Raw genomic sequence first — 27,978 nt, 5'->3', positions numbered from 1 at the left:
GGATCCGAACAGCATCACTCCCATTTACAGAAGAAAACGAGGCCCAGAGAAGTTAAGGTCACATAACAAGTTGGTAACAGTTGCAATACAAACTCGGGTCTCCAAACCCCAAGTCCAGTAGGGAGCTCAGGTTTGAAATCACAGAGAGAAAGGGGGAACTAGAGACAAGCCAACAAATAAAAACAGGCTCTTGGGAGTAACAGAGTCCTCCTGCCCCTTATGAAAAAAATTATAGAGTAGGAGGACTGTTCTGTGCTGCCTCAGAGAGAAACTGCTCACATACTGGAATACAGCTGCTGAGTAAGGGAAGAAAATTCCCCTGTATCACCAGGCCCCTCCCTCATTTTCTTAACCTTCCTCTGATCCTAACCTTCCCTCACTTCTCTCTTCCTTTCCCCTCTGTGCTTTTAATCACACTGGCATCCCTTCAGCTTCTTCAACATCCCACACGCTCTCCCGCCTTGGGCCTTTCACATGTGTGCCTCTCTCAACTGGGAGTATTCTTTCCCGTCCCTCCACACCCCGCTCCCCCTGAAACCCACCTCAGCTCTTGGCACAACTGACTCCTCATCTTGGTTTAAACAGCACCTCTTCAAGCCAACCTGTCCTGATCATGCTCTCCTCTGCATCCATCATGCACCCTCTTTGTTTTGTAACACCACTATCAGTCCTTGTAAGTAAGCACCATGTGAGGAAGGACCATGCCTGTTTTTTGAAATAGGTTATTGCAAGGTATTGAATATAGTGTCCTGTGCTATATACAGTAGGACCTTGTTGTTTATCTATTTTGAACCATGCTAGTTTTATGTAGCACTGTCCACTTATCACCTTGCCCAGTGCCTGGCAGATATCAGCAACTCAATGAATATTGGCTGAATACATGAAAAATTTATTGAAGGCTTGGCTCAAATGCTACTGTTTCTCCACTTTCTCAGGCTTTCCACAGCTCTGTCCCTCTCTTGGGGCACATAATCACATGTGTTAGAGTCATTGAGTCTTTTTTTCCATCAGGCTGCGAGCTACTTATAATCCTTAGTTACCTTGGTATTCCCCATAGCACCATGCATAATGCTAAACACATAAAGTGTTCTTAACCGCAGATGAATTCACACATACATTCAGGAAAATACAGTGAAGCTGCAGCCCCTGACCAACCACAACAGTGGCTTCTCCCACCCAGGGGACCACAACACAGAACTCAAGCACCTTTGAGACATGTAAATAGGGACTCTGCCCAGGGAGAAATTAAAACGAGCTAAACTCAAGATGCAGAGTGTATAGGTAAGGGGATGGGGGGAGGTGAATAGCAGGATTGCTAATGGGAGCTTACATAGGCAGAAACTTTCTGGGGGCAAACTGGAGATGTGTATCAGAGATCTACAAAAGATTATGCCCTTTGACCTCGCCACGCCTTATTAAAAAAATTAGAGCAGTGAAATCACTGGATGATGATTTAAGTACGTTTTTCTGTACTGTCTAGCTTTTCCTTCCATGAATACGTTCTAATTTTGTAATCTGAAAAAATAAAGGCATAATGTTATAAAAAAACAAACCAACAACCAAATCTAGTGATTTCAGACTATAAAATCACCCATCCCTATGATTCCTTACTAAACGTGGGTTAGCAGATTCAGGGTCTCTAAGGTGGGGCCCGCTACATCTTGCGAAGAGTTCCTTCCTTTCTTTCATCTGAAGCCCTGGGGGATAGGGAGGTGCTGGAAGTGACAACTTTGGCAGGAGAAGGTCTCATTGCTCCCTAATGCAAATGCTGGCAAAGCTCTGAGAGTCAGGAGATGGAGGGGAAGTGCGTGAGTGATCAACACAGCTCAAGATCAGGACCTCCATCCACCTGATGGTGATCTACTGTAATTATTCGCTCACCTGCCCGTCGTCCTCCATGCACTGAGAACCGCACTGGCGCCTTGCGCTTAGTACCCATCAGCGCTCAGCACGGTTTAGTGAATGCCCGAGACCACAACTAGAAAGTGCTTAACATGATAAATGACCTAGGTCCTGGGACATAATAGAGCACATTAGCAATCAAATATTTCATTTCTTTAGTGCCCTGAAGGTCCATTATTCAGTTCAGAAAAGCCAAGTTGAAGACCAGCAATTTCTTGGAAGATTAGAGACTTCTCTTAAAGTTAGGAAATGCTGGCTTCCTCCAGCAGGAGCGGATGCATTTTCATCTGTGATTCGGAATCACTTAGCGTTGCAGTGACTGCAACTTCCAAAGAAACCATTCCTTAAAGAGCAGCACTCAGTTTTCATAAGGCACTTCTGAAAGATTTCCAGGAAGTAGTGAGCTCAGCCTTGGGTTGTGATTAATGACTTGTTTCCCAGAACTTTAGATTTTCCATGTCTGTATCCACTTAGGAATCACTTCTGGCCCCTTGTGAGTGACTCGGCAGAGTTAATTGGGCGAGCTCAGCTTCTGGTCACACTCAGGAAGTAACACCTGCCACCAGCTCTTTCTTTAAGCAGCTGGACCAGGGATTTCTGGTCCCAGGAGAACAGCACCCACTTCAGCTTTTGGCCTCAGCACTTCACACAAACGCCATCCTATGACTGAGGAGGCAGGTGCCTGTGTTCACTGGTGAACATTCTCTTTCTGGAAACCATAAAGCAGCTAATTCTGAGCACACATTTTTTTGTGCCAATAAGTGCGATACAAGCTTTCTCCTGCTCTGTCCTCATGGAACCCCTTGGAGGTAGGTGTAACTGTGACCCCCACTTTCAGAAGAGAAGTGCACTCTGTCGGGGGAGGGAGTCTGTCCGAGGTGGCTCCACTTCTCATCCAACCCCAGACTACCTAAAATGACAAGTGCTGTGGACACCAGCCACCCAGGGGGCACAAATGCAAGTGCTCACAGGGGCCAAGAGCAGGCAGGAGACTAGAGAGTGAGACAGACTGGGCAGGGAAACAGCGCAGATGGTAATAAACTGGAGAGCAAGTCGCCTAAAGGAATTCACAGTCAAACAAAAATAAACATCAAAACTGGTACCTTCTTTCCAGAATATCACTTCCTCACCACCATCTGAGGAAGAGGAACAATTCCTTTAATCAGCCAAGGTCTCAAGACCCTGGGGCCTTGGGACCCTGGATGAGGCAGGGGCAGAGGCCTGGGCCCTTCCACTGCCCACGCCCAGGGGTGGCAGCCAACGGTCCACCTTCAAAGGGCTCAGCTGCTCAGGAGATACGCCGCAGCTCTCACATATGCCGAGGGGTGATATTAATCCAAACAGTTTTAAATACTGCATCTTCCTGAGGGTTAGGATCTCTGGTGGCCTTAAAGATAAAAATCCCTTAAACTGCCAAGACCCGGAACCTTGGAAACTCGAAGTCCAAGATCTGACAACCTCCTTTGCTTTTCTTTGTACTTTGGCTCTGGCCATCGTTTCCTTGCAGGCGTGGAGGCCGTGTCTGGCTGAAAGAGGAGGGGAGGGGAGGCAAGTAAAGGCTAGTCCTTTCCTGTTCTCCCTCTCTTTTGCCAATCGAGGAAGTAGGACAGTGGGCTTTAGGTTAAAACTGAGTACGAAGTGTCTCCTCTGTGCCTATGTGCCAAGCTTTATACTAGGCAATGGGGTACAGAGACAGAGGAGACAGGCTCACAAGAGAGGGTGTACATGGTCTAGCGGGAACACAGTGAGAAGTTAACAGCAATAATTATGTACACACAGCTCAGGTAAAGCGAGGAAGGAGTTCAGCAGAGTATGGGAACAGGCGCTGAGATCCGCCCTGTCAGTGGAGTTAGGGAATAATGGTGTTGACTGCCTTGCACAGCATGGGGCCGGGCACTTACCAGGTGCTCAAGACCCTGAGTTTTTTTTCTCCTCCCTCCCCAATGTGTGCGGTGCACACTGCACACTGAGACTTTCTCCTTCTTCAGGAACACCAACCTGATAAAAAGTTAAACTCAGAAGTAACGTAATGTTGCCTGGTTTGTGCCCTCCTGCAGTCCTCCTAGAGGCACCAGCTTTCAGCCACTCTGGATACTGAAAACCAAGGGCACTTTGCTCCTCAAGCCCAAGGTTCTCCTCAAAGGGGAAAGAGATTTGGGTGGTTCATTTCAAGCTGAATTTGGAAACAAGAGTTGACCCCTGAGCAGCATGGGGGTGAGGGATACAATTCTCCATGCACTCAAAAATCCACACATTACTAGTGGACCCGCCACATCTGTATTCACTGATTCGGTCAACCATATATCGCGTATTCCATTGTATGTATTTGTTGGAAAAAATCTGCAAGGCCGTGGACCCACTCGGTTTAAAGCCGTGTTATTCAAGGCCCAACTCTACAGCGATCATCTAGTTTTGCCCCCTCAATTAGGCACAAATGAGGAAACTGCGGCCCAGAGAGTGAAACACCTGCCTGGGGTCACACGGTTTCCTTGGGCAGTCATTCTAATATATGGCAGCTCTTTGTTTTTTTAAAGCTGAAGGTTTTCTTCTTTAATTGCGGTTTTTCAATGATCTGTACCTGTTAGGGGTGTAGGTGGGTCATGCACAGCACCTGCAAGCCTTGTACCTCAAGCCATCTGAGAACCATCAGCTCAGTTTCCACGGGTCTAGGGGTCCCCTCCCTTCCTCTCTGTACAGAGGGGCTCCCTCAGTTTAAAATCCTGCAAACACAACCCAACAAATAAAACACCCAAGGACTTAACAGGCTCTGTTTGTTTTCTAGGAATTAACAACACATTTTTAAAAGGAAGCAATAAAAAGATCAGAGAGCCAAAGTTAAAGATTTCCATCTTGGAGTTTCCTACTCAGGCACTGGCATCGAGGCACATGTGACGTGCTAACTTCATGAAACCTAATCATATCTGTATCTAAAATTTAAAAAAAAAATCAGTGTTATATTCACGAGGGGAAGATTATAAGGAACTTTCAATTTCAGAGACATTTCTCCCTGGAATGTTTAAAGGTTTTTGTATCACTTTTATAATTAGAAAAATAAATTAATAAAGGTTTACAAACACCAGTTTCTAAGGGAGGATTTATTTCCTCACCTACATTTGGGAAAAGGAGCTGCTTTTAGAGCTCCAGATACCCTGTCAACATACTTCGGGTAACAAAGTAAAACAGCATTTGACTGGAGCCCATCTGTGAGCCTTGAGGTTCAGACTCTAGCCCTAGGCAGTTTCAGACAAAGCCATAATTTTCAGAGCAATAATATATCATAATATAAAAATAGACACTTTGTGACCAACAGGCTGGAAAGCAAGCTCTCCAGAGAGCCCTGCCTCTGAGCCAGCTTCTCCCTGGGGGTGGGGGCAGCAGCGGAGAAGAAAGTTCTACTTACAAGACTGGAGAGTTCTTCAAAGTCCAGCGGTCCTCAGCAGAAAGGAAGGTCACGTTTAAGAAAGCAGGTTTCAAAACGCCTCCCTTCTGAGGGTAAGCAAGATTAGCAGACGGGCCAGCGGGTGCAGGCAGAATCTCTCGTGCCCTCTCTCTCTTCCTGTCTCTCTCCTAAATGAAATGCACTTCGAGGTTTTAGTGGGTGTTTCCCACGTCTCAGGCCAAGTAAGTCCCCATTTGTTGTAACCCAATGCTCAGCCTGATGATGTCAACCACTCAGCTCCTTTGCTCAGTTTCCACCTCTCCGTCCACGGGAGAGATCCATTTCCTCTGGACAATGCGCTGGGGGGGGGGGCTGTAACTGCATCCCAGGCCATCACGTTTGCCTAACATCCTTCCTTCCATTTTTAACACTGCAGCCTTAGTGACAAAAGGCTTCCTATCCGCCCACTGGGCCAGGGCTCCTGGTCTAAGTCCCTTTGCCTCTTAGTCACTGCTTACTGCGGGCTTATCTAGTTTGCTGTGCTGTGGTCTAATTCATGTCTTTGATACATAAAACACTAGCTGGGGTGGAGAGCAATACCCCAACTCCACCCCACCCCCGTCTCTTTCTTCCTGCACAATTTTCCAAGTTATTTAATTTCTCCCTAAAGTTTCCGAGGTGTACAAATTTGTCCTTCACTTGGGGAGATGTCACGTACCCATGTGAAAGGCTGAGAAAGACTGCTGGTCCGCTGCCTGGGGAACTGGGTTCTGGTCCCAGTCACACTCCTAACTGAATGAATGGCCGCAAGCAACTCTCCTCTCTCCCTGGACCTCAGTTTCCCATCAATAAAATGAGGGCTTTGGTGTCTTCTAAAATTCAGTGACGGAGGAGCTTATCAACAAATTCAATGTAAGGACTTTTCCTACAAGCCAGCTGACTGCACGCCTGAAGGAGGGAGGGAAGAGCCCTGGAGGGGTTGGAGGCCACTGTTCAAGATGCCAGGCTCAGCTCAGGCTCCTTCAACCCCCTTTCTGGTGGAGCTGAACTGTTCCTCTGGGATAAAACCCCCAAGAATTCACTGAACACATCCTGGGGGACATGGAAAGAGGAAGCATAAACTACTAGATAAGATAAAGCAAGAGAAATTGACTGTCCTAAGGGACTAACACAGAACCGCAGTGGTTACAAGACAAGCATCCGTCTCCTGCACTTGTAGAGTGTTTGATAGGGAGGACACCCGAAGCCTTTCTGCTTCTGAGCACGGTGGGAAGCAATGTGACAAGTGCAGTGATTATGAGCATCGACTTGGGAGCCAGAGATGTAGATCTGAATCCTGTGTGACTTAACTTCTCTTAACTTCGTGTTTTTTTGTTTTTTTTAACTGAAAAATAGGATACTAGGACTTCCATTTTAGGACAGTGAGAATTAAATAATACATGTAAGGAAACTCAAAGTATTTGGCACATGAGTGATGTTAGATGGTAGCTCTCACTGTTGTACCTAATCTCCTTTGATTCTCATTTTAGGAGAACTAGGTACCCAGGAGCTGCATTATTAATCTCCTTTTCCTGGATAAGAAAATGAAACACAGAGAAGTTAAGTGACATACCCAAGGTCACACAGCTCAAGATGAAAGAGCTGGATTTGGACACTGAGTCTTTTAATTCCGACTTAGGCCAGCAGACATGCCACACAACTGCCAATGCGACTTCTCAAAATGGTTACTCCACTGAGCCTGGCCTTTATTTCTAAAGTGGGATCATCTTCACTTAGGAAACAAGCTAAACTTATTAAAACAAGTGGGGAAGGGGTGGGTGGAAGAGTTTTCCTAGGTTCAACCAGGCCTGGGATGGGGAAAGGCAGTCAATCTGTTGCCCACAGGAAACACTTCTGGCCACTAGGTAAGAGGGGTGCTTACTTGCTTTCCTATCAAAATCCTGTGTGGCCTGAGCAAGTCTGGGCTTCAATCGCCCCTCCCTTCAAACAGGCAGATCTGATTTGCCTTAAAGCAACACAGGACTTAGAGCTCTGCTGGGAAAGAAGCTATTTATAGGTGGGGGGTAAGGCTGTGGTAGTTCGTGACTTAACAAGAATTTTAATTAGTTCTCAGAAAACTCTGATGTTAATCAGAAAAGGTTGAAGCAAACAGGCCATGTCTTAGGAGGGAGTTTGCCATCCTGAAGGCTCTCCCACAAGCTGGTGTGGGACTGTAGTGGATAGAAAGAACACTGGCCTGGTCACCCATGGAGAGCAGCAGTCAACAGCCTGAAAGACCTATTCCTTCCTGTCCCTAGACCTTCTACCTGCACAGGACCCTGGGCAAGGTAACAACTTTGTGCCTTGGTTTCCCAACGCAAAATGTGAATAATACACCATTCACCCTTCAAGGTTCGTGTGTGGATTAAGTGCCTGCCACACACTGCAAGTTAAAAAATACTTGCAAAAATCAGCTGTGACATCTTAAGACATTATTTTCTAATTCTGACTCAGTGTCATCACCCTGTGTCCTGAGGATGATGTGACAATGAATGAATAAGGTTAAGAATGTCGGGAAGCTGGAAGGGCCCGTGTTTCTCTAGAGCGTCAGGGTGAGTAAGGAACAAAGTCTCTGAGCTGTCAGGCGCCTGGGGGCGGGGCGCTGTCTGGCTGAGCCTTTATTCCTGAAGTCCCAGTGGGTGTCAGAAAACAAAGCCCGGCTCTTGACAGGTCAGTTACTGACATCACCCTCAGTGCTCTGAAGCCAGTTTTGTTACTTACACAAAACTACTAGGAAGGAGCCCATTCATAAAAACAAAGGTAGCTGTTCCTTCCACAATGCATAGTTTGCAACACTTGCCCTGCAGACTAACTGTCCAATTGTGACAGAAGCCACGAAGAGGGACCGTGACACCAGCACACTCATTCTTTCCCCGCACTGACCGTGGGAGATGGTACACTGCGGACAGGGCCACGCTCGGTGCTGTAAACACCGCTGTGCGTCATCCTCACACGGACGGGCTACAGGATGTGTCACTCGTGTCCTCCTCCTTCGGTTGTGGAAAGCGATGCAGGCAGAGGCTGACGGGCCTGCTCAAAGGGTCCCCGGGGTAAAGGACGGAGCCTGTGCTCCAAGGCCGGGCTGTCTGGGGCCAGGCCTGTCCTCTTAGGTCCCTGACTCTACTGCCTTTGAAATGTTTCCCTGCAGGAAACCTGTCAGTTCCTCACAGCCAGCACAACCGGAGCACAGGGCTGGGCGGAAGGGCTCAGACAGCCCCTTTGCCACAAAGCTGCCTTTAATTTCCACCCTCTCATCCCCAGGCTGGAAGGGGGCCCTCCCTCTGAATGTCCTTAGTACTTTATCTATTTCTCTCTTAAGAAATTTATCCTTTTCTCCTTTGAGGCATATTTATTTCTGGGCTGATCTTATTCTGCTGCTAGAAATTGAGCTTCTTAAGGAAAAGATCTGGGTCTAATTCATAAGCATTTTGTATATATTATGAGATATTCATTAAAATAAGGAAATCCATAAGTAACAAAAACTTGTACTGAATTTTTATCATATGCCAGATAATATTCTAACTGCTCTACATAAATTACCTCATTTAATCTCAGCAAGGATCCTATGAGGTAGGTATATTTATTATCCCTGCTTGACATACGAGGAAATTGCAGAAACAGATCAACTGAGTAACTTGTTCAGCTGGTAACTAACAGACATCTGTTGAAAGGAGTGTATGAATGAATAAATTCTGCCCACCATTACCCAACTTTTAGTCTGAATACCTGCTGTAAAATGCAATTAATTTTTCACCCTATCAAAGGTGGGTTTCAGCTGTCACGCTATTTCAAACTCACTTATTCCCTATGTCACACGGCTGGATGCTCCCCATTTTTCTTAGCCATAACTAACTGAGAAACATATGGACTGAGACTTAATCAAAGCAGATTTTTTTCTTTCCAATTAGAATCATATTTGCTTATGGTAAAAAATAGGAACATAGAAAAGAGCAGGAAAAAAGGAAGGGAAGTCATCCATCTCTTACCACCAGAAACAACCCATTAACCAACTGGGGTGTGGAGATAATCAACCTTACAAAGGATGACAAAGAAATGTTTGATGTATTTTTTTGGTTTTGGAGTACACCTGGTGTTTTCTCTACAGAGTTTAATGTTCTGAGGCTCCACCCCCTGGACTGCTGCCTATGGGGTGTGCACTGTGCCCGCTGGAGAGCTGGCAGGGGGATGGGAAACCTGATTCCAGTGAGTGTGCACCTGCGAAGAGGGTAGGCTCTCAGAATACTGCTCAGCCCCTCCCTTTCCCAGCCTTCTTTACACCTGATATCCAACAGCAACGGACAGGTATTAGATTGGGGCAGTAATGGAAAGACAGATCTCTTGAGTTAATTTTAAATAATCTTAGATTTGATTTTTACAGCTGAAAAGAGCATGTGGTCTCATTTTTGAGATGAGAAATGCCCAGCCCCAGAAGGCAGGGGATTCCCTGAAGCTGCACAGCCTGGTGCTCTAGCAGTAGGAAGACCTGGTTTAAGACTCTCTTGACACTGCACTTTGAAATACAAATCTAACTGGCTCCTCCCTCTTGGTTTGGTTAACTCCTACTGGACCATCAGATGGCCATAATAAGGTCTTCCTTGTGGAGGCCTTCCCCGAGCTAAGTTAGTTCCCCCAGGTGTAGGCTTCCAAGGCACCCTCTGTCTCTCCTCTCATGACCCCTAACATATGTTATTGTAAGTACATGTTATACGTACCATAGGCTCTGTGAGATCAACATGTCTCCCTTGTTCACTGGTACAAAGCAGGAAATTCAACAAATATTTTCTAAACACACACATACCCTGGACAGTCCAGGCTTGAGGTAAAGTAATTTTTGCTTTAAAAAAGTATCATGTCTTCTAAACTACAAATCGGGCTTTCCCCCTTGGCGAGGTAAGATCATTAGAGAACAAGAACATTGGATTTCACTCCGAATAATTTCTGAAAATGTTCAGAGTAGCGTGACGACAGACAGCAGGTGAAGTCCAGAGCACAGGGACAGGAAAGCACCAGTAGAAATGTGGAAGCCCAGGGAGGCTCTGAGCTGGGAGACGGCAAGCATCAAGAGGATCTAGGAAGAGGGCTGAAATTAGGGGACCCACCGAACGTCCTGTGTCCATCAGCTGCCCACCCCATGCCTACAGCACATGGGGGGTCGGGAACCTCTGCAGAACCCCAGGCAGACAGGAGAGGGGTCTTTGATGAAACTGATCTGAGTAGGGTGAGCTAGGGCTTCTAGTAAGAGAATGGGCATCCTCATTTTAACCTTTGAAGGACCCTTGTCTAACTGCTGCTTATGTGCCCTAAAGCAAAGCACACCCTTCAGCATGCTACAGAGAGCTTCCAGCAACTTCCTAGGCAGGAGTGAGGTCTGTGGGGCAAAAAGACAACCAATTCCAGAAGAAATCAAAGCCTGGCTCCTAAAAGGAAGCTTTTATTATTAATTACAAATGTCAAAAAAAAAAAACAGTATCACATGGTGTCTGAGGAAAACCAACAGCACGACAGAGATTCAAATAAAGAGATAATGGGCTCAAACATGGGAAAAAAGACTCAGACAAATGAAAAGCTTTAAAGAAAAATTCTTAATGTCTTCTAAAAGATTCTGATGATACTGTGTCCATAAGACATAAAATAAGCTGACAAACCTGGGCTCTTAGAAATTAACATTATGAATGCTGAAATCAACAATTCAGGAGAAGGACTGGAAAATAAGAAAAGGAAATCTTTCTAAATAAAGGAAAAAAATATTCACAGGATAAAAAATGATCTTGATATAAAACAACAATCCAGGAAGTTCAATGTCAGATTAAATAGAAATTCCAGAAAAAAAAAAAACCAAAATAGAAAGGAAAGTACAATAGGAAGTTATCTAAGATATGATGGGAGAAATTTTCCAGAGCCAAAGAAAGACTACCTCTTCAAACTGAAAAGCTTAAAATGCTGGGAGATGGAAAAGAGACCACACCTAGGTATGGTGTCTTGACTTTTCAGAATTCAAAAGAAAAAATGCTACAAGTTTCTAGAGAGACAAACAGATCATTTCAAAAGAAAAGAATCAGACTGGTATCAGACTTCTTGCCAGAAAGGCTGGGTGCCTGAAAACAAAGGAGCAATGCTTTCGAAGGGAAAAGTTCTGAAAGAAAATGGTTTGGGACCTAGAATTTATACTCAGTCTAGACAAAATAAAGACATATTTAGACTTGCAAGGACTTAGAACAATTTATCGCTCATGTACTGTTTTCTCAGTAAACTTCTGGAGAAGAAATTCACCTAAATGAGGATTTAACCTAAAAAGTAAGGTTTTAAAAAACAAGGATGTAACAAGAGAGGAGAAAGGAACGTCAAAGGTGATGATGATGATGATGATGAAGGTGATGATGAAGGTGATGGTGATGATGGTGGCATCTCCGGGACCTCGGCTGACTCCTTATGAGCATCAGTCTGATTGGAGCAGGAGGGTGGAAGCTCCAGGAACCAGAAATGACGGGACTTCTTGTCAGGTCTGCTGAAAACTGAATTGAAAGTCTATGGGAAAGCGTGGAAAGACTTAGCAAGATGGAACAAGGAAAACTGAACATATTAAAGCAAAAGCTATAATATGCTTCCCAGGAAAACAGACAGAAAGGAAAAATAATGAGAATGTTACCAGCTCAGCGGTAAACAATATCTATGATGCCGTAACACTTAATACGGATTTAACGAAAAAACTGTACTGTTGAGGGAAAATGGTAAGGGAGAAAAGAGTGTGAGCAGAACTGTGATGTTCGTAAAAAAGCTAAGGCTTCCTGTGCCATCCTAGGAGGTCAACGGGCAACGTCCAAAACTTACAAATGAAGAAAGAGCAGTATGTTTGTGTGTGGCCCTTGTTTGGATCTGAGGAAAATAAATATTTTAAGTTAACATCAGATCTTTGCCAGTAATTAGGGATTATTACTTATTTTATTGTGTAATAATGCTAGTGTTAAAAAAGAAAGGTAGTCCTTATTTTCTGAGATACATACTGACGTAGCTATTGATGAAATGTTGTCTAGAATTTCCTTCAGAATTATCCAGGAGCAGGGGGAAAATGGATGCAGCGTGACTGGTCACGATGCTTGATGCTGGGGAGCGGTGGCACATGATGATTCATTAGACTACGCTCTTGGGCACTAGATGTTTGAAAATTCCCATAATTTTTAAAGGGAGATAGCTGTATAGGCACATTATTTAGCTATGTGGAGATACATACTAGAACAAACAGCTAATGGATCAAAAGCATGTGCTCTTAGTAGCAGGACAGGAGGGAAGAAAAAGAAGGGGTGGGGCAGGGGCCAGCTGTTTTCTAGTGTAAATTTAGAATGATATTTGACCTTAAAAAGAACAAAGCAAACCTATGTGCATGTGCCACTTCGACAAGAATAAAATTAATATAAAAAAGAAATAGAGGTAATATTATTTAGAGAAACAGGGTGACCATCAGAAGAGCTAAAAGCAGATTACCTCAGGTGAGGGGGTAAGGAGGAGAATGAGGCCCCTCCAGGCTGGTAGGTTTTTCTTTTAATGATGTTCATGATCACTTTTACATTTTAAAATTTTATCTATTTTTATCAGTTATTGCCATGAGCTTTTAGCAGGGACTTTGAGTAACAGCGACATCTACAAACTCAATCTGTTTCTCCAGGTAAAGAATCCTAAATCACCCACAGTATCTCCACATGAAACGTAACAATAACTATGATTGCTATTTAACTATTATCTAGCATTTGTCAGAGCTTTACATGTGTTATTTATAATCGTCACAACACTCCTGCAAGGTGGGTTCTGATAATCCCATTTTACAGATAAGAAGACTGAGGTGGGGAGACACTAGCCATTTGCTTGAGGTCACAGAGGAGAAGGCCAGGCTTGGGAGACCCCTTAAACTTTCCCACCTCTCCTTTACAGTCAGTCCACTGGCTCGGCACAGTCCAGGAAGTACTGTTACCTCCATTTTCTCATCAACTCCACGTAACAGGAGTGACGGGATTATCCTCACTTGACAGATGAAGAAACTAAAGCAAAGCAAAGTTGGCTAACTTCCCAAGAATCCAGGATTCCTGATCCTAACCCAGTACCTTCTATCATCCCTGTCCTCTCAACAACAGAATGTCACGTTCCCCACAACCTCCTCGTGGGCATTTTACGTAAGAGTTACTGTAGATGACTGAGGCTGAAGCAGGAATTGTATGAGAGACAGACTTATTTTTTCCAAAGGAAATATAGTAATAAACCGTGGAATGTCCTCAGTTGCTCTGCTGGCAGCATTTTGCTTGAGTCCTCAAGCAGGCTTCTGAAATGTCAGCAGCCAGCCTGCCTGCATCCGCACAGGCCCCGCCTGCAGCAGCTCCGACCACCCTGCCACTCTTCTTGGCTCCAACAGAAAGGAATGAATCGTGTGTGCTTCTGCCCTGAAAAGAGTGTGTCTGTGTCTCCTAAATCCACTTCAGTCCGCAGCCAGGTGGCCCCAGGGCTTTGGAGAGCTGCCGGGAATCCCAGCTCTGCGCTTCTCTAGAGCGCAGGCCCGTCTGTGAGCCTGTACAACAAACCCGGCTGGGTGGGAGCTGAAGGTGGGAACTGAAGGGCCTGACGACCTGGCCCCCGGCCACCTCCAGCCCTGGGCACCTGCGGAGCCCACGACAGCGGCCGCCTAAGAACAGGGCACACGTGTGTGGGTGAGATGCTGTTCTGGCATGGGAACAATGGCCAAGCGGCAGCTGGGGGGAAGAAGCTGTTTACTTGAGTTCAAACTATTTATAGCACCAGCAATCTGCACATATTTGGATGACAAATCTCTGGGCTTCAAGTGAGCGGTGCTTTGCTCCTGGACAATTTTACCAAACACATTCCCTCCCCACGCCACCCCCAGACACCCTCGTTAACACATGTTGCCCTCGGGATGTTTTATTTAAGGTTGCTGAGTTAAAAAAGATTATAAAAAGAAATCACATTTTAAGAACAAGTGACTTTTCCTCCATTTGTCTATGCATTTAAGCTCCATAGTATTATTTTCTTAAGGCTTGAATCAGACACTAAATTCTAATACATGAGTGTGCAATAAAAATATACAACTGAAATAAAAATAGTACCTGAATAAGGTCTGTAACTTAACATGTGTTATATCACTGTAATGATGCTGGGCCAAGCTCAAGACCTACAAAGAGAAGGTGTCTTATGACACAGTTTACGTAGGATGATAAAGGGCTTTACAGAATGGATCCACAAACAATATGTAATCCATACACGCATGCCAAACAAACAAAAGACATCTTATTACCCACCGATTCTGGGGCAGAAGCAGTTGGGTCCAGAGTTCAGCAAGACTCCCTTCCCCCTACTGCATGCCATAGAGGGGAGGGGTCTGACCGTAACAAAAAGATGTACAGAGCCTGTGAGTTTTAACTCACAGAAGGTATTAAACCCTTGCCAATAAATTCGTTTGGAAAAACCAGCTTATCTTTAAAAGCTGCCTTGCTTTTATAGTAAAAGCACTGCAGATCAGCCATCTCCCCTGAGCCAGGCACTGCCTAATTCCAAAGGGGAAAAGTGGTTGTTATCAACAAGCATATTGGCTAAAGGGTTGGCAGCTTCCAGTCCTATCACACAATGCAGGCAGGAACTGGCACTCAGAAAAAGGGCAGCACATGAGAAGAAAGGTTCATAGTATAAGGGTGATGCTGGACAATTAATTTAGGGGGAGGGAGCACAAGGGATTCTTCAGAGAGACTCACTTGTTTCTTATCTTTTCTCCCTGCCTAAGAAGCTTTTTAGAAGACAAACAGAAAGGTCTCCAAGATCATCTTTCCATTAACTCCACTTGCTAAAATCAGGAGAAAACCACTGGCTGAGGCTGAAGGAAAGAAACATGCCTACACACAGAGGGACTATAAGTCATTTTAGAATTGTTTTGCAGGTCAATTTGTCAATATTTGGTCAATATATGACCCAAAATTTTAATGCATGTAATTTTGATCCCTCAATTCTACTCCTGGGAATTTAAAGAAAATCCTCCTCATCAGACCCTATCTAAAATGTCACCTCTTAAGGACTTCCCCAACTGACCCAACCTATCTACCTAGAATATCATTTTCTTTTTAACTGTCTGCACAGCACTGCTATTTTTCTTGTTCATTAATTTGTTTACTGCCAGTCTTTCACGGCTTCCTCCCCAACATCCACATTAAAATGCCAGCTTTGTAAGAGCAGGGACTGGTCTGTCTAACACACTGCTCTTCCTCTGTGTGGATACGAGCCAGGGTTATTCCACACATCATCTCATTTAATCCTCAGCCCTATGAGCTTTCTGTTTTCATTCCCATTTAACATAGGGGCAAACTAAGGCACAAGTCCAGTAAGTGGCCAGCAAGTAGCAGTGAGAACGTGAACACTGGTGTGTATGACAGCAAAGCCCATGCTCTTAACTACCGTGCTCCCAGGGAACCAAAGTTTCAATGTGCAAAATTTTTGATCAAGCAATTCTACTTTTGGAAATTTATCACATGGAGATAATCAGACAAGGACACATAGATAGATCTTTATTTATTACAACTATGGGAACAAATATTAGAAATACGTTTAGGTAAGTTGCCAGTAAGCTGTAAGCCTCAAGTTTACTTTTTGGTAAACAGGAGCTCCATCTCAGAGACACTGTGAGGATTTAATGAGGCAATGCACAGTACCTGGCTTGTAATCACTGTTTCACTGTTGTTATTAAATGCCTTTAACTCCCTAAAAGGATATACAATATACCAAATTATTAATAGAGACTATCTCTGGACAGCAGGATTACAGGTTTCATTAACTAAATGATACACTTTCATGTTACTCAAATTTTTATAAAATGTATATTAGTGTTATAATCATCATAAGTAAGTATATTACTATTTTTTTTTAAAGGTGGGGAAAATAAATTTGGAGGAACTTAAACAGAAGAAGAAATTCAGATTATGGGACAGAGAGAAACCAGTTTAGTAGATCTCAAAATAAAAAATGTTCCTCCTCTTTTGTTCTTTGTAAGAACAGGATCTCCAATGTGCTGCCAGGGCCTACATTCACAGCGAAGTGAAAGTGACTCTTAATAAGAATACAGACCTACAGAATTTGTTTATTAAGATAAGACTAAGATAATTTGAGATGTGGAAACATATATACAAAAGGAAGAAAAGTCTTCATAACGACATCTGCTTTCTAAAGAGAAAGGCGCCTGTCAAATGGAAGGTCCTAATGGCTGCTGATTATCTTTTTGGGTTCAGCCATGCCAAAAAATAACAGAAATGAAAGCTGAAAGTTACCAACTAGCTCTGCACAGAACAAAAGAAGAAAAAAATCAGTTTAATGATGACAGAAGGTAAGTATTTGGCTTTAAAGTGCCCTATGAAAGATTTCTTTTTAATGATAATACTCAGTGTTGTGGAGACATGGGAAAATGAAGGTAAGAACGGGAAATGGCATATCCTATCAGGCAATTTGACAACACATACTGAAATCCTTAAAACTGTACATGCACAGCATCGGAGGATGGAGTTGACAGGGGAAACACATGAAAACGCTTTATACTTTCTTCTCAATTTTGTTTGAACCTAAAACTGGTCTAAAAAAATAAAGTTTATTAATTAAAAAAAATACATAACTTTTGACCCACTCATCTCACTTCTAAGAATTTATCTTAGAGAAGGCATTATGGATGTGTGCAGACTTGTCTCAAGGTTGTTTACTTCAGTACTGCTGGGAATAGTGAAAAACTGAAAAAAATCCTAAAAGCCCACAATTAGGGAATGGCTAAGTAAACTATGGTATGCCTATAGAATGGAACATTATGCAGTCGTTAGTGATGCTACAGAAGAATCTCTAATGACACGAAAAAGGGAGGGAGGATGTAGCTCAGCAGTAGATTGTGTGTCTAGCATGCACAAGGTCCTGGGTTCAATCCCCAGTGCCTCCATCAAAAATAAATACCTAATTACCTCACCTCCAAAAAACATTAAAATAAAAAAACCCAATGAGTTCTAATGACATGAAAAGTCTCAACTGAATGTTAAGGTGTATGTAGTAGAGGCTGTGTTTGTAAAAGGGGAAACAGTGTTTTGCATGAAAATGGTGAAACTATTAGTAAGTAACACTGCAGATAATTTTTATTTTCTTCTTTCAGTTTATTGGCATTTTAAATTTTTCCTGCAAAGCATTATTTTTATAATAACAATATAGTATTATTTCTATAAAAAGAAAAATATGAAAAGTTATTTTTAAGCTACTTTGGACAATACATATCAACTGCTACCAATACATACACACCCTAACTTATAAGTGAGAGAGACATTGATGGCAGTTATTTATAATAGTGAAAAAATGGAAAACAGTCAAAATATCAAACACACTGGCCACTACAAATAAAGGAGAGAGATAGGAGCCACACGCTGGAGGGCCCTGCTCCCGCCCTCTGCTCCCATGGCTGGTCCCAGCAGGTGGGCTGGAGGCCTGGGCCTGGTAAGAGGGGCCATTTCCACATATGGAGGATGCACAAAAAACACAAGCCGGACCAAGACCTGTATGAGGAGAAGGGAGAGAAGCACTGACGCTGTACCTGAAGGTGGGAGGAAAGTCTCCAAGCTCTGTCCAGGTGCCTCGGCCTGGGTCCAGGCCACCAGATGACAGGTATGATCGTGACGAGCACAAGGATGGAGAAAGGAAAAGGAGAAAGAATGGAGGCAAGGTAGTCCTGGGAAAAGAAAAGAAAACAGGCAAAGAAAAAGGAGGAGTTTTAGAAAGTGAGATGGAGATGACACAGCATGAGGCAGGCCCTGTAAGACATAAGTGCCCTGAGCTCCTCAGCCAGAGCCCTGCTCCAGAAGCTTTGGTGAGACAATCACAGAAAGGACCCCAGAGCTTTCTTCGCATTTCCCATGACTGATTGTATTGCTCCTGGCAGCTCGATGACACATACATCCAGTGGATTTTAGTGCAATGAAAGATGAGATCAAGGACACGAGTATCAGTCCTTAGAACTAAAGGTAACTTCAAACTAACGTGTGCCAATGCCATGATTTATAACAGAGACTGTTTATTAAAGAGCTGCAAAGAAGCTATCGTGTTCACAGATGAAAATTCTTAGCCAGGAAAAAATTCCAGGCCTGAAGCAGTGCAGTCTTTAAGAGAGTGCAGACTTGAAAAAGATCAAAAGGACTCCGCCCCACCCCTGCCCCTGCCCAGGGAGGACAAAAGCTGTTGGCAGAGAAATAAGAAGACTCTGTAGATACTTATGTTGAAGTTTTTAAAAATCCCAATAAGGAAAACAAAAAGAAAGACGATACACTTGAAGATAAATTTATTGCCTTTAAATTAGAAAGAGAATAAAAGCAGACTGGCTGCTTCTGTGAGAGGAACTAGAGGAAGCTGACCACAAAGCTCGTTAACAGTCATTTTGAATTAGAAATGAAATTTAAATGGGATACTAACATGGGGACTTTTCATCGTGTGGATCCCAGGCTACTGCCTTGTAAGATGGTGAATAAGACCAGAAGACTTCAGTGTGGACTGAATACAGTACATATGGTCAAAGGAGAACAAAGTTCATGGTCCGTACAATTCTTCTGCACCCAACTATTAACTCCATGTTTGCAAATATCAGCAAGAATGAGTCTGATTTAACGGACTTAAGATACAGGAAAGATTGATCTTCCAAGTACTCTTCAGCATCCATTAGTTTCTGGCCACATCCCAAGATTATCCCCATGTTATGGCAGAGAGTTTCCTGGACTTCTAACAATAGAATCTTCCATGAGCTGAAGACACTGTTGTCTGAAGCTGAGGACTAGAAGGAACACTTAACAGAGCAAAGGGTAAAAATAAAATAAGACATATTTAAATTACAGAAATAGAGTCAACAGTTTCTTTGGACTCCAGCTATCAAGACAGGCTTGCAACATCGAATGCATAAATAAACGCTAGCACCCAGTTAAGGTTTTTGACCAAAGGGGCTAATGTCCCAAAGGAACCTTGATGAGGTCATCATGTTACTTAGGGAGCTTCAAGAGGCCCAGGATGTCTGAGCACTGATGGCCAATCTCGGTCTTTTAGGAGCCTCTTGCACATATAATATCTTCTTGAACAAGTAACCAATAATCTTGAAGAACTCGCACAGCAAGCAACTCCTGCGGCAACTACTGGACTCTGATGTTGTCGTGCAAAAGCAGCCACAATGTGCAGACAAATGAACACAGCTGTGTTACAATAAAACTTTACTTACCAAAACAAATGGCAGGCCAGATTTGACCTGCAGGCCATAGTTTGCCAATTCCTCATTAGAGGATGGGATGCTGGCAGTCAGTGGCATGCAATGTTGAAAGAGTCTTACAAATAATCACCTATGGTCATCTCAAGTGAAGTCCATACTGAAGGCAAAGCTATTTCAAACTCAGTCGCCGCTGCTATTGACCAATGAAAGGCACAAGGGATACAAAGATCATGAACTGGGCTAAGTGCATCAAACTACACCAAGGACCTTAAAGAAAATGATCAACTCATGTTATAGGGCTGTTCTGAGGCCACAGTTCCTGATGTCCAGCATCTAATGCCACTTGTACTGAAGAAGTGAGTCAAGGCAGCAGTGGTGTTTTCTCTAAAACAGTCCTCCTTAGTGTGGTTGGGCACTTATATAGAAACACTGTCCCTGACTGCTTTATTTCCCTCTGTGTAACATTCCTGGAGACTGTAAGCTACTTTTGCTTAAACCAGCTAGATTGGATTCTGTGGTTTGCTAGTAAAAATCCTGACTGATACATGCCCCCAGTAAGCTGCTCTACTGTAGTTCCCAGCATAGCACATTACAATTACTTGTTATATTTCTGTCTCCCTTAGTAGATAGAAGATGTATTTTACTCAACTCTGTAGCCCCAGTACCCAACACAATGCCTGATGAACAGAAGGCACCTATTAAATGAATATAGATGAAGAGAGACATCAGAAAAAACCCAAACACATGAAAACTATTGCTTTAGTTAGAGTGGTGAGATAAGTCATTTTTAAATAATGTTTTAATGTATTTTCTTAAGTGCCTAGGTCAAAGTTAGTATCATTCATTCAAGACCACAGGGGATAGTAATATTCATAGTAGGGACTACAAGTCTTAATGATGGGAAATGATTGCCAGTTCTCTTTATTTCCATTGGTAAGTCTGAAGTGAGTTTCAAAGGTTTGAAAGGTTTGTACATTTATGTCCAGAACAATGACAGAAATGTGAAATCATGCTCAGGGCGATGGGCTTCCTCCTGTGCTCACAACCTGTCTGATAATATAATAAGTGGATGGAGAATTAAAGAAGGTTAAGGAAAGATCACTGGATGAGATGGACTTGGGATCAGGCAAACAAAATCAGAAAAGAGAGCCCTCTGAAACTGATGATCATAAAAATAATGGCTGGAATTCACTGTAACTCCTGCTACATCACAATTCAGAGAAAGTGCTTATAAATGACATGAAGCTGTGCCCTTTCATAACATCAGAAAACAGCCACTTTAAAACGGGACAAAAACGAGATCAAAATCATAAGATGTCATGAGGCCTATGGTACTGCAGTAATAGAAAGTTTTGAGAAATGAAAAGAAACATTGAAAAAGGACTCATTTTAAAACAGACTATTTTCCCTACCTGCTGTGGGGAAGAGGGAGCTTTGACTTCAAATACCTTAAATGATGATCAAGACTCTTTTACCACATCCCCTCTCCCCCATAGTCAAAATTAATCTCTCCATCTGTCTGAGAAAGGTGAGGTTTAAGTAGAGTCTTATTATCTCACACCAAAAATAGTCCTGGTGGATCTACAGATTTAAATGCAAAAATATCAAACCATCTAAGTACTAGAAAAATACACAGCATAGCATTTTATAACCTCACAATGGGGGAGGTCTTTCCAAGTAAAAAACCCAGTAGTCATTAAAGAAAAAACTGGTAAGTTTGACAATGTATATGAATAAAAATAATCTGCATGGCAAAAAAACATGATCAGCAAAAACAAAAACAAAAACAAAAACAAAAACAAACGTCAAACCAGGAAAAGCTGTATTTCATCTCATGAATAGCCTATTTCCTTAACCTATAAAGAGGTTAACTCAGAAGTTGATACGACAAAGACCAACAACCCAAGGAGAAAAGAAGCTCGGAATATAAACAGAGAATTTACAGAAAAGGAAATACATTTGGCTCTGAATATATGAAAAAGCACTACTGTATTTTTCATCTACCACTGGAGAATATCAGAAAGTCTGACAACACACTTTGATGTCAGAAAACAGGAATTCTCATCCACTGCTGACTGAGTCATGCATTGGTGGAGCATCATTTGGCAAGCAATATTAAAAAACGCACAGATCTGCCTCGGCAAATTCTTTTAGGAATCTATCATGAAAGCACACTTTTACAAGAGTGAAATATGTATTCATTGTGGCAAGACAAGAAATCATCTAAATAGCCATCAATAAGGGATAGGTTAAATAAATCAAGGTACTTCCAAGCAACAGAAGCCTATGCAGCCATTACAATTTAGACAGACAATGATAGCTATATAGTGACACAAAAGCATTTCCAAAATGTATGTTTTTAGAAGCCTGATGTGGAATAATATGAACAATATACTATTAAATTTGTAATAAGGAAAGAAAAAAATATAGTTACTTTTATGTTCATCAAATAGCTCTAGAAAGATACACGAGAAACTGATAACAGTGGTAGGTGTCTCCAGGCTAGCTGAAGAGTAAGAATAAACGGAAGGTTTTTCTTTTTTCTTTTGTAGATATAGGATCCAATCAAAACCACACTTTGAAATTGATTGTTTTATTTCTTAAATTTCTTCTGCTCTAGAATAGTACCCCTTGTAAAGAACTGGTATCTTTACAGTAGTGAGTTTTCTGATATTTGCAACATGACCTATCTCTACTTTTATTTGGATGTTCTTTAATATCTTTCAATAGTTTTATGATTTTCTCCATAGGAATCTGCTACTTTTGATGTTGTCATAGAGATTATTTTCTAAAATTTAATTTTCTATTTGTAGTTGGTGTATAGAAATATAATTGACTTGGTGTTCAACTTGAAAAAACTAACTTTAATGATGTATATACAGAAGTCTTTGGCAATTTCTATATAAACAATCATGTCATGTGTAAACAGTAAGCTTCTAATTCTTCTTTTACAATATTTAAAACATTTCATTTTTCTTGTCTCATTGCAATTGCTAGAACTTCCCCCCAAAAATGCTAAATAGACATGATGAAAATGGACAACTCTGATTCCTGATCTCAAAGTGGAAATTTCTTCAAAGTAACAATTTACCATTAAGTGTGATGTTTCCTGTACATGTTTTATAGCTACTTCTTCACCAGATTAAGAAAGCTCCCTTCTATTCCTAGGTGGCTAAAAGTTGTTGTTTTAATCAGGAATGGATGCTGAATTTTGTCATAAAATCATAATTTTTCTCTTGTAATCTGTTAGTAGGGGGAGGGTATAGGTCAGTGGTAGAGTGCGTGCTTAGCATGCATGAGGTCCTGGGTTCAATCTCCAGTACCTCCATTAAAATAAGAGAGGCTTATTGAGCCTGCTACTTCATGGTCCTGTCTTGGTCCTGACCATTTCCCAAATTTTGTCCTACATCCCTCCAGTGCATCCCGTGCTTCTGTTACTCAAAGCAGAAAGGTTTGTAACTAATACAGCTATGAAGTCGTTTAAAAGAATTAAAAGATTATCTCATTTATACAATTTTAAAGCAACCAATAAATCTAATATTTCTGCTCAGATATGCAGGATTTCTGAAAAAATAATCCTGGAAATTTTTATAATGGTTATTTCTATGAAATGAGAATGGGGACTTGGGGGAAGAGGGAGAAGAACTCTTACATATACCATTCAGTACTTTTTTAAAATTATTTTTATTTTTATAAAGTTTATTTTAAAAAGGAAAACAAAAGCCAGATGAGATGGGCTGTTCTGAAGCTGAGATACACTGAAATCTCTAAGTGCTTATTCTTACTGAGGGCTGTTCAAAGACAAAGCCCATTATCATTCTTCAGGTGATACGTGAAAAGAAACCACTGAAATATTTTAAATGGCAGAATGACATGTGCAAAGTAGGATTTGGATATAACTTTGGCAGAAAGGAGCCCTACCAGGAGGATGGACTGAGTAAAGAGAGGCTGGAAAAAAGGCAGACTAATTACATTTGAAGAAATATGAACTTGGACTGGAGAGTTGGCAGTAAGAAAGGAATAGAAGGGACTATTGCAAAAGACAAGATTATCTTATATCTCACACAATTATTTATTACTCAAATACTTCCTGAATGTCTACTATGGAGCGCCAGCCATAGGGCAAAAGGTATCTGAACTTTACCACAACGAACCAACCAAACAAATCATATGGTCTACTTAAGTCTCAGTTTTCTTATTTATAAAGTGGAAATAAAATACCCAATTCATAGGATTGTTATAAGGATTAAAGGAAACTATATATAAAACATGCTAAATCTTCCATAAATGTTAACAACTACTACTACTACTATTATTATTACTGCTACTTCAGTGATGAGGATGACAATTTAAATAGCAAAAGTAATACCCAAGTAGCCAATCTTTCAGAAACATATCTACATTATAGAATGGGGTGTTACATATTCATTCTGCTGCATTAAAAATACTGTGGTCATTTAAAGACTGAAAGTTTTATTCCTAATGACTTGTGGCTTAGTAAACTGCAGAAAGCCAATCAACTGTGAAAAAACAGAGAAGTTCCTAGCCTCTTTGTTATGCAAAGGCTCCCGCCCAAGTTCTCTCCCAGACATGGAAAAGTCTTGGGAATCCAAAGGAGCACCAAGTGTCATATTTCCACTGTATACTCCATCCCAGTTCTTTAAGACCAAAGTATAAAGGTATAGCTTCTTTTAAATATTTACTGTTCAGGAAATGTTAGGGAGTCAACTGGCAAAACAGTATAAAGAAATCAAATGGGCAAGTCAGTACATATAGATTATTTTAAAGATACCAAAAATCCCAATTAAACCATTTATTTATATCTGACCCCAAGAGGATAGGTAAGATTCATGGCTCCTTTCTTAATTTTGATGAAGCACTCATAACCCCAACAACAACCCTTGAAGGCTTGAAGAAAAACAGGCTTGGACAAACTAGACTTTTATTCCACTATCATAAGAAAAAAAAAATGAGTCGGACCCCAGCATATTCTAAAGACTTGACAGAAAGGAAGCCATGTGCATAAGAGACTGAAACCTACACTTCTAGTATGGTTTCACATACCAATTTGATAAAATTCATATCAGTAAGTATTAGTAAGTAACTCTCAAATCTATCCTCTGCCATAAATGAAAATGTTACACTCAGAATCCAAACTTAGTACACATCTTTGTAAACTTACTACTATTAGACAAAAAAGTATAATTATGGTTAATTTTAACTTTTGGTTGTCATGTATAAAGTATTTATCAACTGAATTTGTAAACTTGGAAATTCAGCTAAATAAGGACCAAAAAAAGAGATAATTTTAGGCAATAAATGATTTAGTTGTTAACAGTAACCAATCAGCAATAAACCTTATAAGTGGAGGAGGTCTCTAAAATTCTTTCCAAATCCTGAGTTCTATGAGTTGGATTTCACATGCAAAAAGTATTTTCTTGTTAAAAAAAATACACACACACACATATATATATTATAAAACATAAGCAAAATGGCAGAAAAGGAGTGTTCTTTTGTCTTCTTTCTAAAAAAAACACCACTTTTGATAATCATCCATAGGCAAGAATACTTTAGTGGAAAGCCAGGAGTCCAACAAAGAATTTTCAGCATACAGTTGGAGCAAAAACAAAATCTGAGACTGGACTCACTGAAGAAGGTAAGAAGAAGAGTTTCACTTTATCCCAGTCACCCCTCCCATCAGGTGGCACAGCTCAGAGCCAGGAAAGACCTTCTTAGCCCAAGATTTCTCCCAAGAGGAAAACTGAGAGCATATGAGTGAGAACCCGACTGCCTTTAGTCATGCAGGTCACTGTCAAGAGGTCCACTTCTTTCTCACCCCATCCGGAATACAGAGGTATTCTGCATGACTAGGGGGTAGAGAGGGACTAGGAGAACAGCAGCCAGGGCTCTTGGAGGGCATCAAAGGGACACAGGTCCTACTATAGCCCCTTCATGGGCTCCATCAGGAAGCCCACATACAATCTACCAAGATCACCCTGCAGGAACATCCCCCCAGTTTGCTCCCACAATGCTCCATGTGCCTCACCCACACACCCACATTCCATAGCTGACTCCTTGTGTGCACCCTGAGGGCAGCGAGTGTGAGCCTTTGCAGAAAGCTAGTGAGCACATGCAGAGAACTCGTTCAACTCCGCAGGGCTGGGAGAAAGCACACAAACTTCAGTACTCAGACCACCCAAGGAAAAGCAAACAGGAGGCTGTTAGCACCTAACCCTGTCTTTGCAAGATCAAGAGAAGGCATACAATCTTAAGAATTCCTCCTCAAGAGGGAACAAGAAGTGTGGAGCAGGTGTATCCATAGAAAAAGCCTGACAAAGCCTCAGAATCCCTAGAAGGGTGAACAGGAGGTATTTCTCTCCAGAGGCCAGTCAGTAAAGGCTAGAGAAGGTGACCTTCTCTTGAAATGTGAAGACAGCAATACAATACTTCAAAGAACATGGAAAATCAAGGAAGCATGACATGGCTAAAAAAAAACAAAGTAACTTTCCAGTAACTGACCCCCCACAAATAGAGGAAGATTCAAGATTTTCCCAATGAAGAATTCAAAATAGTTGTTTTAAGGAAACTTAGTGAGCTACAAGAAAACACAGAAAGAAAGGAAGACAGTGACAGTAAGAAAATAATAGTGTAGGACTTTAACACCCTACTTACATCAATGGACAGATCATCCAGACAGAAAATCAATAAGCAAACACTGGCCTTAAGTGACACATGAGTCACATCAGACCAGCTGAACTTAATAGATACAGATAGAACATCCCATCCAAAAACAGCATAACACACATTCTTTTTAGTGCACGTGGAACATTTTTCAGGATATATCACATGCGAGGCCATAAAATAAACTTCAGTAAATTTAAGAAAATTGAAATCATATTAAGCATCTTGTCTGATCCAAATACTGTAAGACTAGAAATCAACTGCAAGAAACACGTGGAGGCTGAACAATATGATACTAAACAACCAACGGATCCTTAAAGATATCAAACGAGAAATCAAAAAATACCTAGAGATAAAAAAAACACAATGATCCTCCAAAATCTATGGGATGCAGCAAGAGCAGTTCTAAGAGGGAAGTTTACAGCAATACAAGCTTATCTCAGAAATCAAGAAAAATCTCAAATAAACAATCTAACCGTATACCTAAAGAAACTAGTAAAAGAAGAATGAACAAAACTCAAGGTTAGTAGAAGGAAAGAGATCATATAAAGATCAGAGCAGAAATAAACTAGAGACTAAAAAAAAAAAAAAAGAATCAATGAAACTAAAAGCTGGTTCTTTGAAAAGATAAATGTTAAAATATACCAAAGCAGCTCATTTAAAATTCTGTGACAATTCCCTAAACATAATAGCAGGTGGAACCCCTACAAATGTTGCAGCACTAATGAAAAGATAAACACCCATCAGTTATGGACAGAAACTCTATCTACTGTTAGGAAGCTGCCAGGAGATGCAGGAAGACGCAGCTGGGTAGTATGAGGAAAGCACAGGCTTTGTAAGGATGCAGATCTGGGATCATACCCCTGCTAGGACCCTGACTTTCCCTTGCACAGCAGGGCAAGTCAATCTAACAAGAACACTAATGATGTCTCTCCCAGGATTGCTGCAATAACGCCTAGTATGTAGTAGGTGCAGAATAAATGTGTATTTTCCTCTTCTGGGGGTAAAACATCCCAGCACCATTTGTTGAAGACAATCCCTCTTCCATTGAGTGGTCTTAGCACCCCTGTCTAAGATCATTTGATTGTATACTCAAGGTTTTATTTCTAGACTCCCTATTTTGTTCCAGTGGTCTATATGTCCAATTATGCCAGAACCATACCATTTTGATAACTATAACTTGGTAATGTTTTGAAACCAGGACATGTGAGTCCTCCAACTTTATCCTTTTTTTTTTCCAAAAGTATTTTGGCTGTTTGGGGTCCCTTTAGATTTCATATGAATTTTAGGATGAATTTTTCTACTTCTGCAAAAAAATGCCATTGTAATTTTGATAGGGATTGGACTAAATGATCTTTGAGGTTCCTTGTGATATTAAAATAATCGAAATATAGTAATACGTGTATCACTAAAGTAGAAATTAAGCGCTGGTGAATTCCAATACAAACATTTAAAGAATTAACACCAATCCTTCTCAAACTCTTTACAAAAACTAAAGAGGAAGGAAATTTCCAAATCATTTTACAAGACCAGCATTACTGTCCTACCAAAGCTGGGCAAGAACACTCTTCTTGCCTTTCAGAAAAGAAAATTACAGGCCAATATTCCCAATGAATACAAATGCAAAAATCTTCAACAAAATATTAGCAAACTTAATACAAGAGCACATTAAAAGATCATTCAAGTGATCAAATTGAATTTATCCCTGGGATACAAGAATGGTTCAACATAT

General features: G+C 41.5%; 1 protein-coding gene across 2 annotated transcripts in view; it reads right to left on the bottom strand.

Annotated features, from left to right (window-relative positions):
- The window catches only part of PKIG (cAMP-dependent protein kinase inhibitor gamma), a 63,316-nt gene that overhangs the window by 20,010 nt on the left and 15,328 nt on the right, over window positions 1-27,978 (bottom strand). The window contains exon 2 of one of the 2 annotated variants that reach the window (XM_006202510.4): window positions 5,303-5,469. The exons of the other annotated variant lie outside the window; for it this stretch is intronic. The gene's annotated coding sequence lies outside the window, so the exon portion shown is untranslated. The remainder of the gene's footprint in view (window positions 1-5,302; window positions 5,470-27,978) is intronic. 2 annotated transcript variants of the gene reach the window in all.

Source organism: Vicugna pacos, chromosome 19, assembly GCF_048564905.1.
Source record: "Vicugna pacos chromosome 19, VicPac4, whole genome shotgun sequence".
Classification (NCBI taxonomy): Eukaryota; Metazoa; Chordata; class Mammalia; order Artiodactyla; family Camelidae; genus Vicugna; species Vicugna pacos.
Note: the sequence above shows the minus strand (reverse complement) of the source record. Positions and strands in the feature narration are given on the sequence as shown.